The sequence below is a fragment of the Ctenocephalides felis genome, unplaced genomic scaffold (genome assembly GCF_003426905.1).
Source record: "Ctenocephalides felis isolate EL2017-DRISC unplaced genomic scaffold, ASM342690v1 CF-g0.4_SCAFFOLD_02136, whole genome shotgun sequence".
Taxonomy (NCBI): Eukaryota; Metazoa; Arthropoda; class Insecta; order Siphonaptera; family Pulicidae; genus Ctenocephalides; species Ctenocephalides felis.
Window position 1 is genome coordinate 3,690 of NW_020538290.1, and position 16,046 is coordinate 19,735.

Below are 16,046 nucleotides of genomic sequence, written 5' to 3' on the forward strand. Positions count from 1 at the left end.
TATTACGATGTGTACGAGAGTAAAATGTGTGCGAACGTGTTTGCGGAAAATACTGGAAACTGTATCGTCATTGGTGAGAGAACGGGATAGAGAGAATTTTGGTGGTTCCATATTACGAAGATTTTCTCAACGATCATGCGCAGTAGGAACATAGTAAAAAATTTATACATGTGCAAGACATCCATAATCAAATCCCAAAAATATGTGAATGAAGAGAAAAATTATTAGGAAAGTATAGATATTAACAGAAAAACGATAATAGTTATGGAACGATAAAAGTTACATAAAAAATTATAACATAACATATATATGTATATAAACGCCAACAATAAATGTAATATATGTATACACATACACATACACATATATGCATACACAAAAGAATATGTAGAATAATAAAAGAAATGTTAGGATGTATTGCGCATTTGAAAAAATTATTTGAAGCATCGCGGTAAATATTGCAAAGAGAAGCCGAATCAAATCGTTTGTTAATAGAAGGTAATATTTGTATGAAAATACTCTCAGCGAACTTCCTGCGTAAAATGTTAGATTCACGATGAATAACTCTTGGATTGGTGAAATTAAAAGAATGTTTAAATTGGAGACATGCTCGGTGATCATGGTTTTATTTTGTTTTCTGTTCAAACTATTAAGTTCGTGTCCAAAAAATATTAATTTGATATATTCTACCCTTCAAAATAATTCCTATCCACTACAACTTTTACGCTCAGTAAAAATAATAGATTACCCTTTCTTCGTAATAAATTCCGTACAGCTCCTCATTTACCTCAATCACAACAAAATAGTATCATTTCACAAAACCTTGTGAAGCTCCTGAAAATTTACTCTCCTTCCTCATCTCATTACCGGACACTCACTCATCCGTTGGTCTGAAGCTAGTGTGTTCGACTGGACACACTCTCTCAGACTTATACACTAATTTAAAAACTCCTACCCCTATTTCCCGCACTTCAAACATCGTATATGTCATTGATTGTAATGATTGTTCAAGCTGTTATGTTGGAGAAACTTCACAATTTCTCTCAAAAAGAATGCGCCAACACGAACTTAATAGTTTGAACAGAAAACAAAATAAAACCATGATCACCGAGCATGTCTCCAAATTTAAACATTCTTTTAATTTCACCAATCCAAGAGTTATTCATCGTGAATCTAACATTTTACGCAGGAAGTTCGCTGAGAGTATTTTCATACAAATATTACCTTCTATTAACAAACGATTTGATTCGGCTTCTCTTTGCAATATTTACCGCGATGCTTCAAATAATTTTTTCAATATGCGCAATACATCCTAACATTTCTTTTATGTATTCTACATATTCTTTTGTGTATGCATATATGTGTATGTGTATGTGTATACATATATTACATTTATTGTTTTGCGTTTATATATACATATATATGTTATGTTATAATTTTTTATGTAACTTTTATCGTTCCATAACTATTATCGTTTTTCTGTTAATATCTATACTTTTTCCTAATAATTTTCTCTTCATTCACATATTTTTGGGATTTGATTATGGATGTCTTGCACATGTATAAATTTTTTACTATGTTCCTACTGCGCATGATCGTTGAGAAAATCTTCGTAATATGGAACCACCAAAATTCTCTCTATCCCGTTCTCTCACCAATGACGATACAGTTTCCAGTATTTTCCGCAAACACGTTCGCACACATTTTACTCTCGTACACACTCGTAATACAACTTCCAAACTAACAACATGTTCGTTTGGAATAAGCTTTTTTATAATAAAATATATCATTCATTTTAATTTTACAATTTTTTTAAAATTTTTCATAACTCGACGTTTCATCAATTTTTTATTTCACTTTTATTTATTTTTCGTGCAATTTTGTGTTTTTGTGTTGTTTTTCAAAGTTTATTTGTATGGTGAGTTTCTTTACATTGTTTATTTTATGGTTGTTTTTCATATATACTTTTCATATACATTGTTTTACTTATTTTTGTCTGTTAATTATGTATTTTTTTATATTGTTTTAATTTGTAACCCTGAATTATTTAATTGTAGCACTGAAGATGGGTCAAATCCAGACCCGAAACGTATGTTCTCTATAAATAAAAACATTTTTCATTAAAACTGTTTTTTAATTACTGGATGGATGCCCAAGAAACAATTTTATTATATTATTTCACCATCTGAAGAAAAACCTCTCGCTTTATATAATCCAAGGGCTGAAAAATTGGACAATTTCAACATAAAATATTCAAGATTTTTTTGTTCATTCTCAAGACACTGTTTTTCAAATATTCTACAAGTTTTAAGACTCTTACGAAACCTACATATCAAGACTTCCTTGTTAGGACACTCATAACCAATACTACACTGAAGTTACAAATCCAAGATTTTGATCATTTTCAAGAACTTTTACAAGTGTTTTTTAATTTTAACAACATGAATTTTCAAAATAACCATAATTTCAATACTATATATGTGAATAGTGCTCTCCATACAAATAAGGTAAGACATAATAATCGTTCCTCTTATCAATATCCAACTTACACACAGAATTATAATAATTTCAATAATTCGTCAATTTACCGTTACAACAATTATTTTCATAATAGTTTTACACAATGCATTCCTTACTCTTTTCCATCTTTTTTCGAGTACATTTTCCATTGCTATGGACCTACCAAACTCATTTTATTTAAAACTATTTCAAACCTTTTCTCAAAACTGGCTATCGTCACCAACAAAAGAACTTTTTTACTTCGTTGTCGTAAAGAAAAACTCCTACCAAAATCCTTTGATTTCAAATTAACAAACTTTGATCATCTAAATTCCAATTATTTTAAAAATAAAAAGCTTTCTTTCTCCTTTATGTTGCTGAATCTAGAAATCAAACATTGCATTACCTCTATTGATAACATAAATAAATCTCTAAATTACAACATCCAATCCTTATTTTCCACTATTAATAATCACATTGACATTAACAATTTTTTAGATTTCGAAAACTCTAGATTCAATAATTCTTTTAATATGTCAAAAAAATCCTTCATTAAAAAATTCAATACCCTTTATTCGAAAAAGTCTAACGAATCCAAATTAAATATAAACCCTGATATCATCAATAAATGGGTTAAAAACATTTCAGATTTAGACATCCCATCCAATGTTTTGAATATTTTAGCATTAGGTCCCAAATTTTCCATTCCACAACAGAAAAAATCGTTTAATTTTGTCAAAACACTTAGCTCTTTAGAATATAGTTTACGTAATTTAAAAGATATCAATGAAAAAAACCGCATTAAATCTATTTTTTGCAACCAACTTAATTCATTTTTCAAATTTGACATTTCTAACTTTCATCAACATAAAGAATTACTCAAAGATATCCACCTTTGCAAATCCTTTATCAAACAACACCCAGAAATTGTTGTTACCAGGGCAGATAAGGGTAACATGACGGTTATCATGAACAAAGATGACTATATTTCCAAATCCATGTCCCTCCTAGCTGATATAAACACTTACGAGCCTATAAATTCAGATCCCACCGACCTTATAAATCGGAATACTTTGAAATTCATTGATTCACTCATAGAAAACAAACAAATTCCCAAACCTCTCTCTCTACAATTAAAAACTTACAATCCCATTTCCCCAAAACTTTATTGTCTTCCCAAAATCCACAAAGATGGCTTTCCCCTTCGACCAATAGTTGCTGACTTAAATTCCCCTCTTTGCAAATTATCCAAATTTATTAGTTCAATTTTGTCCAATATCACTCATAATTCTCCCCATTTTGTCAAAAATTCTTTTGAACTCATTCCCGAACTTAACTCCCTCAATGTACCATCTGATTTTTCCTTTATAAGTTTAGATGTTGTTTCCCTCTTCACTAACATTTCACCTGACCTTATCCTCTCTGCCATAGACCATAAATGGGCTGATATCAGCAAACACACAGATTTCAATTTTTCTTGGTTCCTGAAATGTATTAAATTCATTATTTCCAATACTTATTTTTCGTTCAACGACTCCTTTTTTAAACAAAAATTTGGCACCCCAATGGGTTCCAGTTTGAGTGCCCCTCTTGCTGAACTTTGTATGCAGTTCCTAGAGAACTCTACTCTTAATACCTTGTCATATGTACCTCTTTTTTACAAACGTTACGTTGACGACATTTTAACTTGCATTCCTACTTATAACATAACCAATTTCCTAAATTCTTTTAATAATTTTGACTCACACCTTAGTTTTACCTTAGAGACTCAATTTAACAACTCCATTAATTTTTTAGATATTACTCTTTTCATAAATAACAACTCTATCACTACATGTTGGTATCAAAAATCCACTTGGTCTGGACGCTATTTAAACTACCATTCCTATCACCCCAAATCTACCAAGATTGCATCCATCATCAACTTACTAGATCATGCCATCCTTCTTTCTCATCCATCACATTGGGAAAAAAATATTAATTTGATATATTCTACCCTTCAAAATAATTCCTATCCACTACAACTTTTACGCTCAGTAATAAATAATAGATTACCCTTTCTTCGTAATAAATTCCGTACAGCTTCCTTATTTACCTCCCAATCACAACAAAATAGTATCATTTCACAAAACCTTGTGAAGCCTCCTGAAAATTCACTATCTCTCAATTCCTTCATCTCATTACCGTACATTGACTGCCTTTTCCACTCATGGAAAAAACTTTTTTCATCCGTTGGTCTGAAGCTAGTGTGTTCGACTGGACACACTCTCTCAGACTTATACACTAATTTAAAAACTCCTACCCCTATTTCCCGCACTTCAAACATCGTATATGTCATTGATTGTAATGATTGTTCAAGCTGTTATGTTGGAGAAACTTCACAATTTCTCTCAAAAAGAATGCGCCAACACGAACTTAATAGTTTGAACAGAAAACAAAATAAAACCATGATCACCGAGCATGTCTCCAAATTTAAACATTCTTTTAATTTCACCAATCCAAGAGTTATTCATCGTGAATCTAACATTTTACGCAGGAAGTTCGCTGAGAGTATTTTCATACAAATATTACCTTCTATTAACAAACGATTTGATTCGGCTTCTCTTTGCAATATTTACCGCGATGCTTCAAATAATTTTTTCAATATGCGCAATACATCCTAACATTTCTTTTATGTATTCTACATATTCTTTTGTGTATGCATATATGTGTATGTGTATGTGTATACATATATTACATTTATTGTTTTGCGTTTATATATACATATATATGTTATGTTATAATTTTTTATGTAACTTTTATCGTTCCATAACTATTATCGTTTTTCTGTTAATATCTATACTTTTTCTAATAATTTTCTCTTCATTCACATATTTTTGGGATTTGATTATGGATGTCTTGCACATGTATAAATTTTTTACTATGTTCCTACTGCGCATGATCGTTGAGAAAATCTTCGTAATATGGAACCACCAAAATTCTCTCTATCCCGTTCTCTCACCAATGACGATACAGTTTCCAGTATTTTCCGCAAACACGTTCGCACACATTTTACTCTCGTACACACTCGTAATACAACTTCCAAACTAACAACATGTTCGTTTGGAATAAGCTTTTTTATAATAAAATATATCATTCATTTTAATTTTACAATTTTTTTAAAATTTTTCATAACTCGACGTTTCATCAATTTTTTATTTCACTTTTATTTATTTTTCGTGCAATTTTGTGTTTTTGTGTTGTTTTTCAAAGTTTATTTGTATGGTGAGTTTCTTTACATTGTTTATTTTATGGTTGTTTTTCATATATACTTTTCATATACATTGTTTTACTTATTTTTGTCTGTTAATTATGTATTTTTTTATATTGTTTTAATTTGTAACCCTGAATTATTTAATTGTAGCACTGAAGATGGGTCAAATCCAGACCCGAAACGTATGTTCTCTATAAATAAAAACATTTTTCATTAAAACTGTTTTTTAATTACTGGATGGATGCCCAAGAAACAATTTTATTATATTATTTCACCATCTGAAGAAAAACCTCTCGCTTTATATAATCCAAGGGCTGAAAAATTGGACAATTTCAACATAAAATATTCAAGATTTTTTTGTTCATTCTCAAGACACTGTTTTTCAAATATTCTACAAGTTTTAAGACTCTTACGAAACCTACATATCAAGACTTCCTTGTTAGGACACTCATAACCAATACTACACTGAAGTTACAAATCCAAGATTTTGATCATTTTCAAGAACTTTTACAAGTGTTTTTTAATTTTAACAACATGAATTTTCAAAATAACCATAATTTCAATACTATATATGTGAATAGTGCTCTCCATACAAATAAGGTAAGACATAATAATCGTTCCTCTTATCAATATCCAACTTACACACAGAATTATAATAATTTCAATAATTCGTCAATTTACCGTTACAACAATTATTTTCATAATAGTTTTACACAATGCATTCCTTACTCTTTTCCATCTTTTTTCGAGTACATTTTCCATTGCTATGGACCTACCAAACTCATTTTATTTAAAACTATTTCAAACCTTTTCTCAAAACTGGCTATCGTCACCAACAAAAGAACTTTTTTACTTCGTTGTCGTAAAGAAAAACTCCTACCAAAATCCTTTGATTTCAAATTAACAAACTTTGATCATCTAAATTCCAATTATTTTAAAAATAAAAAGCTTTCTTTCTCCTTTATGTTGCTGAATCTAGAAATCAAACATTGCATTACCTCTATTGATAACATAAATAAATCTCTAAATTACAACATCCAATCCTTATTTTCCACTATTAATAATCACATTGACATTAACAATTTTTTAGATTTCGAAAACTCTAGATTCAATAATTCTTTTAATATGTCAAAAAAATCCTTCATTAAAAAATTCAATACCCTTTATTCGAAAAAGTCTAACGAATCCAAATTAAATATAAACCCTGATATCATCAATAAATGGGTTAAAAACATTTCAGATTTAGACATCCCATCCAATGTTTTGAATATTTTAGCATTAGGTCCCAAATTTTCCATTCCACAACAGAAAAAATCGTTTAATTTTGTCAAAACACTTAGCTCTTTAGAATATAGTTTACGTAATTTAAAAGATATCAATGAAAAAAACCGCATTAAATCTATTTTTTGCAACCAACTTAATTCATTTTTCAAATTTGACATTTCTAACTTTCATCAACATAAAGAATTACTCAAAGATATCCACCTTTGCAAATCCTTTATCAAACAACACCCAGAAATTGTTGTTACCAGGGCAGATAAGGGTAACATGACGGTTATCATGAACAAAGATGACTATATTTCCAAATCCATGTCCCTCCTAGCTGATATAAACACTTACGAGCCTATAAATTCAGATCCCACCGACCTTATAAATCGGAATACTTTGAAATTCATTGATTCACTCATAGAAAACAAACAAATTCCCAAACCTCTCTCTCTACAATTAAAAACTTACAATCCCATTTCCCCAAAACTTTATTGTCTTCCCAAAATCCACAAAGATGGCTTTCCCCTTCGACCAATAGTTGCTGACTTAAATTCCCCTCTTTGCAAATTATCCAAATTTATTAGTTCAATTTTGTCCAATATCACTCATAATTCTCCCCATTTTGTCAAAAATTCTTTTGAACTCATTCCCGAACTTAACTCCCTCAATGTACCATCTGATTTTTCCTTTATAAGTTTAGATGTTGTTTCCCTCTTCACTAACATTTCACCTGACCTTATCCTCTCTGCCATAGACCATAAATGGGCTGATATCAGCAAACACACAGATTTCAATTTTTCTTGGTTCCTGAAATGTATTAAATTCATTATTTCCAATACTTATTTTTCGTTCAACGACTCCTTTTTTAAACAAAAATTTGGCACCCCAATGGGTTCCAGTTTGAGTGCCCCTCTTGCTGAACTTTGTATGCAGTTCCTAGAGAACTCTACTCTTAATACCTTGTCATATGTACCTCTTTTTTACAAACGTTACGTTGACGACATTTTAACTTGCATTCCTACTTATAACATAACCAATTTCCTAAATTCTTTTAATAATTTTGACTCACACCTTAGTTTTACCTTAGAGACTCAATTTAACAACTCCATTAATTTTTTAGATATTACTCTTTTCATAAATAACAACTCTATCACTACATGTTGGTATCAAAAATCCACTTGGTCTGGACGCTATTTAAACTACCATTCCTATCACCCCAAATCTACCAAGATTGCATCCATCATCAACTTACTAGATCATGCCATCCTTCTTTCTCATCCATCACATTGGGAAAAAAATATTAATTTGATATATTCTACCCTTCAAAATAATTCCTATCCACTACAACTTTTACGCTCAGTAATAAATAATAGATTACCCTTTCTTCGTAATAAATTCCGTACAGCTTCCTTATTTACCTCCCAATCACAACAAAATAGTATCATTTCACAAAACCTTGTGAAGCCTCCTGAAAATTCACTATCTCTCAATTCCTTCATCTCATTACCGTACATTGACTGCCTTTTCCACTCATGGAAAAAACTTTTTTCATCCGTTGGTCTGAAGCTAGTGTGTTCGACTGGACACACTCTCTCAGACTTATACACTAATTTAAAAACTCCTACCCCTATTTCCCGCACTTCAAACATCGTATATGTCATTGATTGTAATGATTGTTCAAGCTGTTATGTTGGAGAAACTTCACAATTTCTCTCAAAAAGAATGCGCCAACACGAACTTAATAGTTTGAACAGAAAACAAAATAAAACCATGATCACCGAGCATGTCTCCAAATTTAAACATTCTTTTAATTTCACCAATCCAAGAGTTATTCATCGTGAATCTAACATTTTACGCAGGAAGTTCGCTGAGAGTATTTTCATACAAATATTACCTTCTATTAACAAACGATTTGATTCGGCTTCTCTTTGCAATATTTACCGCGATGCTTCAAATAATTTTTTCAATATGCGCAATACATCCTAACATTTCTTTTATGTATTCTACATATTCTTTTGTGTATGCATATATGTGTATGTGTATGTGTATACATATATTACATTTATTGTTTTGCGTTTATATATACATATATATGTTATGTTATAATTTTTTATGTAACTTTTATCGTTCCATAACTATTATCGTTTTTCTGTTAATATCTATACTTTTTCTTAATAATTTTCTCTTCATTCACATATTTTTGGGATTTGATTATGGATGTCTTGCACATGTATAAATTTTTTACTATGTTCCTACTGCGCATGATCGTTGAGAAAATCTTCGTAATATGGAACCACCAAAATTCTCTCTATCCCGTTCTCTCACCAATGACGATACAGTTTCCAGTATTTTCCGCAAACACGTTCGCACACATTTTACTCTCGTACACACTCGTAATACAACTTCCAAACTAACAACATGTTCGTTTGGAATAAGCTTTTTTATAATAAAATATATCATTCATTTTAATTTTACAATTTTTTTAAAATTTTTCATAACTCGACGTTTCATCAATTTTTTATTTCACTTTTATTTATTTTTCGTGCAATTTTGTGTTTTTGTGTTGTTTTTCAAAGTTTATTTGTATGGTGAGTTTCTTTACATTGTTTATTTTATGGTTGTTTTTCATATATACTTTTCATATACATTGTTTTACTTATTTTTGTCTGTTAATTATGTATTTTTTTATATTGTTTTAATTTGTAACCCTGAATTATTTAATTGTAGCACTGAAGATGGGTCAAATCCAGACCCGAAACGTATGTTCTCTATAAATAAAAACATTTTTCATTAAAACTGTTTTTTAATTACTGGATGGATGCCCAAGAAACAATTTTATTATATTATTTCACCATCTGAAGAAAAACCTCTCGCTTTATATAATCCAAGGGCTGAAAAATTGGACAATTTCAACATAAAATATTCAAGATTTTTTTTGTTCATTCTCAAGACACTGTTTTTCAAATATTCTACAAGTTTTAAGACTCTTACGAAACCTACATATCAAGACTTCCTTGTTAGGACACTCATAACCAATACTACACTGAAGTTACAAATCCAAGATTTTGATCATTTTCAAGAACTTTTACAAGTGTTTTTTAATTTTAACAACATGAATTTTCAAAATAACCATAATTTCAATACTATATATGTGAATAGTGCTCTCCATACAAATAAGGTAAGACATAATAATCGTTCCTCTTATCAATATCCAACTTACACACAGAATTATAATAATTTCAATAATTCGTCAATTTACCGTTACAACAATTATTTTCATAATAGTTTTACACAATGCATTCCTTACTCTTTTCCATCTTTTTTCGAGTACATTTTCCATTGCTATGGACCTACCAAACTCATTTTATTTAAAACTATTTCAAACCTTTTCTCAAAACTGGCTATCGTCACCAACAAAAGAACTTTTTTACTTCGTTGTCGTAAAGAAAAACTCCTACCAAAATCCTTTGATTTCAAATTAACAAACTTTGATCATCTAAATTCCAATTATTTTAAAAATAAAAAGCTTTCTTTCTCCTTTATGTTGCTGAATCTAGAAATCAAACATTGCATTACCTCTATTGATAACATAAATAAATCTCTAAATTACAACATCCAATCCTTATTTTCCACTATTAATAATCACATTGACATTAACAATTTTTTAGATTTCGAAAACTCTAGATTCAATAATTCTTTTAATATGTCAAAAAAATCCTTCATTAAAAAATTCAATACCCTTTATTCGAAAAAGTCTAACGAATCCAAATTAAATATAAACCCTGATATCATCAATAAATGGGTTAAAAACATTTCAGATTTAGACATCCCATCCAATGTTTTGAATATTTTAGCATTAGGTCCCAAATTTTCCATTCCACAACAGAAAAAATCGTTTAATTTTGTCAAAACACTTAGCTCTTTAGAATATAGTTTACGTAATTTAAAAGATATCAATGAAAAAAACCGCATTAAATCTATTTTTTGCAACCAACTTAATTCATTTTTCAAATTTGACATTTCTAACTTTCATCAACATAAAGAATTACTCAAAGATATCCACCTTTGCAAATCCTTTATCAAACAACACCCAGAAATTGTTGTTACCAGGGCAGATAAGGGTAACATGACGGTTATCATGAACAAAGATGACTATATTTCCAAATCCATGTCCCTCCTAGCTGATATAAACACTTACGAGCCTATAAATTCAGATCCCACCGACCTTATAAATCGGAATACTTTGAAATTCATTGATTCACTCATAGAAAACAAACAAATTCCCAAACCTCTCTCTCTACAATTAAAAACTTACAATCCCATTTCCCCAAAACTTTATTGTCTTCCCAAAATCCACAAAGATGGCTTTCCCCTTCGACCAATAGTTGCTGACTTAAATTCCCCTCTTTGCAAATTATCCAAATTTATTAGTTCAATTTTGTCCAATATCACTCATAATTCTCCCCATTTTGTCAAAAATTCTTTTGAACTCATTCCCGAACTTAACTCCCTCAATGTACCATCTGATTTTTCCTTTATAAGTTTAGATGTTGTTTCCCTCTTCACTAACATTTCACCTGACCTTATCCTCTCTGCCATAGACCATAAATGGGCTGATATCAGCAAACACACAGATTTCAATTTTTCTTGGTTCCTGAAATGTATTAAATTCATTATTTCCAATACTTATTTTTCGTTCAACGACTCCTTTTTTAAACAAAAATTTGGCACCCCAATGGGTTCCAGTTTGAGTGCCCCTCTTGCTGAACTTTGTATGCAGTTCCTAGAGAACTCTACTCTTAATACCTTGTCATATGTACCTCTTTTTTACAAACGTTACGTTGACGACATTTTAACTTGCATTCCTACTTATAACATAACCAATTTCCTAAATTCTTTTAATAATTTTGACTCACACCTTAGTTTTACCTTAGAGACTCAATTTAACAACTCCATTAATTTTTTAGATATTACTCTTTTCATAAATAACAACTCTATCACTACATGTTGGTATCAAAAATCCACTTGGTCTGGACGCTATTTAAACTACCATTCCTATCACCCCAAATCTACCAAGATTGCATCCATCATCAACTTACTAGATCATGCCATCCTTCTTTCTCATCCATCACATTGGGAAAAAAATATTAATTTGATATATTCTACCCTTCAAAATAATTCCTATCCACTACAACTTTTACGCTCAGTAATAAATAATAGATTACCCTTTCTTCGTAATAAATTCCGTACAGCTTCCTTATTTACCTCCCAATCACAACAAAATAGTATCATTTCACAAAACCTTGTGAAGCCTCCTGAAAATTCACTATCTCTCAATTCCTTCATCTCATTACCGTACATTGACTGCCTTTTCCACTCATGGAAAAAACTTTTTTCATCCGTTGGTCTGAAGCTAGTATGTTCGACTGGACACACTCTCTCAGACTTATACACTAATTTAAAAACTCCTACCCCTATTTCCCGCACTTCAAACATCGTATATGTCATTGATTGTAATGATTGTTCAAGCTGTTATGTTGGAGAAACCTCACAATTTCTCTCAAAAAGAATGCGCCAACACGAACTTAATAGTTTGAACAGAAAACAAAATAAAACCATGATCACCGAGCATGTCTCCAAATTTAAACATTCTTTTAATTTCACCAATCCAAGAGTTATTCATCGTGAATCTAACATTTTACGCAGGAAGTTCGCTGAGAGTATTTTCATACAAATATTACCTTCTATTAACAAACGATTTGATTCGGCTTCTCTTTGCAATATTTACCGCGATGCTTCAAATAATTTTTTCAATATGCGTAATACATCCTAACATTTCTTTTATGTATTCTACATATTCTTTTGTGTATGCATATATGTGTATGTGTATGTGTATACATATATTACATTTATTGTTTTGCGTTTATATATACATATATATGTTATGTTATAATTTTTTATGTAACTTTTATCGTTCCATAACTATTATCGTTTTTCTGTTAATATCTATACTTTTTCTTAATAATTTTCTCTTCATTCACATATTTTTGGGATTTGATTATGGATGTCTTGCACATGTATAAATTTTTTACTATGTTCCTACTGCGCATGATCGTTGAGAAAATCTTCGTAATATGGAACCACCAAAATTCTCTCTATCCCGTTCTCTCACCAATGACGATACAGTTTCCAGTATTTTCCGCAAACACGTTCGCACACATTTTACTCTCGTACACACTCGTAATACAACTTCCAAACTAACAACATGTTCGTTTGGAATAAGCTTTTTTATAATAAAATATATCATTCATTTTAATTTTACAATTTTTTTAAAATTTTTCATAACTCGACGTTTCATCAATTTTTTATTTCACTTTTATTTATTTTTCGTGCAATTTTGTTGTTTTTGTGTTGTTTTTCAAAGTTTATTTGTATGGTGAGTTTCTTTATATTGTTTATTTTATGGTTGTTTTTCATATGTACTTTTCATATACATTGTTTTACTTATTTTTGTCTGTTAATTATGTATTTTTTTATATTGTTTTAATTTGTAACCCTGAATTATTTAATTGTAGCACTGAAGATGGGTCAAATCCAGACCCGAAACGTATGTTCTCTATAAATAAAAACATTTTTCATTAAAACTGTTTTTTAATTACTGGATGGATGCCCAAGAAACAATTTTATTATATTATTTCACCATCTGAAGAAAAACCTCTCGCTTTATATATATATATATATATATATATATATTGAATGGTAGAGTCTTGGATTTGTGTATATTTTGTAGAGTTTCGAACAAGAATCCAAAAATAATACAAAATAAAAAAACAAGAAAAGTTTTTAATAAACAATTTCTTTATTTAATTATTTGTTTACTGTCAACGTTTCGGAACTAGGTACGTTCCATCTTCAGGACATCTGTCAAGAAACATGATCTTGATAAGATTTAAGCAAACAATATGTTTAGGAATAGAAAATAGATTTTTCTTAAATAATAAATTAATTGTAACAAATAATAATGTACAGAAATATGATAATATGATCAAAATGAAAATGATAAAAATAAATGAGTGGATTATCAGAACAGGATATTAAAAATGATAGAAATTTTTTTGAAAGTTATGGAAAATTTTTTTAAGAAAGGATTAATGATAAAATTGAATTAATTACCTGTATGTTTGAATATACGTTAGCACTTTTTCACTAAACAAGAATTTTTGACAAAAAATGAATTTGAGTTATTTTTCCGCCGAATAGTTAACTTTTGTAAATCAAAATTACTAAAAGTGTTGTCTTTTTTTTTTTTTTAAATTATTATTTGAAAACAAATAATATTGTATTCGAAGTTATACTATTGGCTTTTGGAAGCGAACTAAACTGTATTTGATGGATTCATATGTAACACGTGTAAACACTTGAAACGAGAACTGTGAGATTGTATGTGTGTGTTTTTTCATGTTAGGGTGTAAATACTTAAATTATTGAACTTAAAATGAAGTCGATATTAATTGTTTGTCAAAAAGTGTAAAAAATTTAAATATGAATCATGTAATAGGTTGTGATCTGATCTAATGTTGACACTGTTAGACACATTCATGAGAATGAGACAACTCTCCGCGAATAATCTCCTAAAGATGCAACTTTCATGATATAAAATCTTTGGAGTGAAATTAAATGAATGGGCGTTTTCTATAGAGTGTTGTACTAGGGTACTTTTGAAATTTTTTTGTTTATGGTGGACCACACTTAGTTCATGTTGTCTCATTCTCTTGTGTACATATTGCGAGGTTTGTCCAATATATTGAAAAGCACAGTCATTACAAGAAACAGAATATACTACATTAGTATTGAAATTGGATGGGGTAGGGGATTTAATATTCGTAAAGAATTGGTTGAAGGAGTGTAAGGATGAGCCTGATACTAAAATGTTTTCTTCTAACAAAATTTTGGCAAAATAATAATATAAATCTTCAACGTATGGTATGCTGCAGTAAATAAGATTGGTGTTTTTGATGTTGGTACTAGTATTGGGAGAATTAATTTGTGTTTTTAAAAAAGTTCGTCTTTTTTGAATAACTGAATGAATGAGATTTTTTGGGTAACCATTTTCAATTAGAGTTATTTTTACTAGGGATAAGTTTTGTGGATGGAAAGTTTGGTGAGACAACAAAATAGCATGGTCTGTAAGGGAAATAATAGTATTTATCTTATAGTTTCTGGGACAGTATGAGGAATAGTACGATTTTATAAAAACTTTTTTTTTTCTTTTTTTTTAAAAATCGAAATTATTTTCATTATATCTCAAAAAGAATGAAAGATACGTATAAAAGCATATAGATAAAAGTCAAAGAATTCTTTCTGGCTTATTTTTGTTTTTTATTATTATTCTTTCACACAAAACTTGACAGAGTTATGAATGTTTAAAGACTGCGCGGCCGCGCAAATTGGAAAAAAAAGTTTTTATAAAATCGTGAGTTTTCTGAAAATAGTTTGTACTAAAGTAGTGAATCTGCTAGAATCAATCAAGATGTCTATAATAAAGTGAATTCTAGGTGGAATGTGAATTACTTTAATTCTGGTGGAAATGGCGCTCATTAAACCATATGATTTAAAAGAAAAAAACTTCGTATATGCTTCTTATTTGCATGATAGCTCACTCATTTTACACGAAAAAAACTTGTAATAGCACTCATTTTAAAGCTTATGTTGAGCACTATAAAATCTAATTTCACCGAAATGCATAAAATGTAAAACCTCGACACTAGATGGCTTTCAATACAACAATTAAATCTTGAACGAAATGAAAAACGAGTTTGCTCTTTCAAATCTTGCTTAATATTTTTGCTAGAACAATTTATGTAATACCGATTTATTAAGATTTTTATTGACATTATTTTGTTCATTACATGATTTTTGTTAAAATGTATATTTTAAAAGATATTTGCAAAAAAACGAAGAAAAATGCCAAAAATATATGAATCTTTAGTGGGCAGTAGCTTGAAAAGTATTAGTTTTTTTTTGA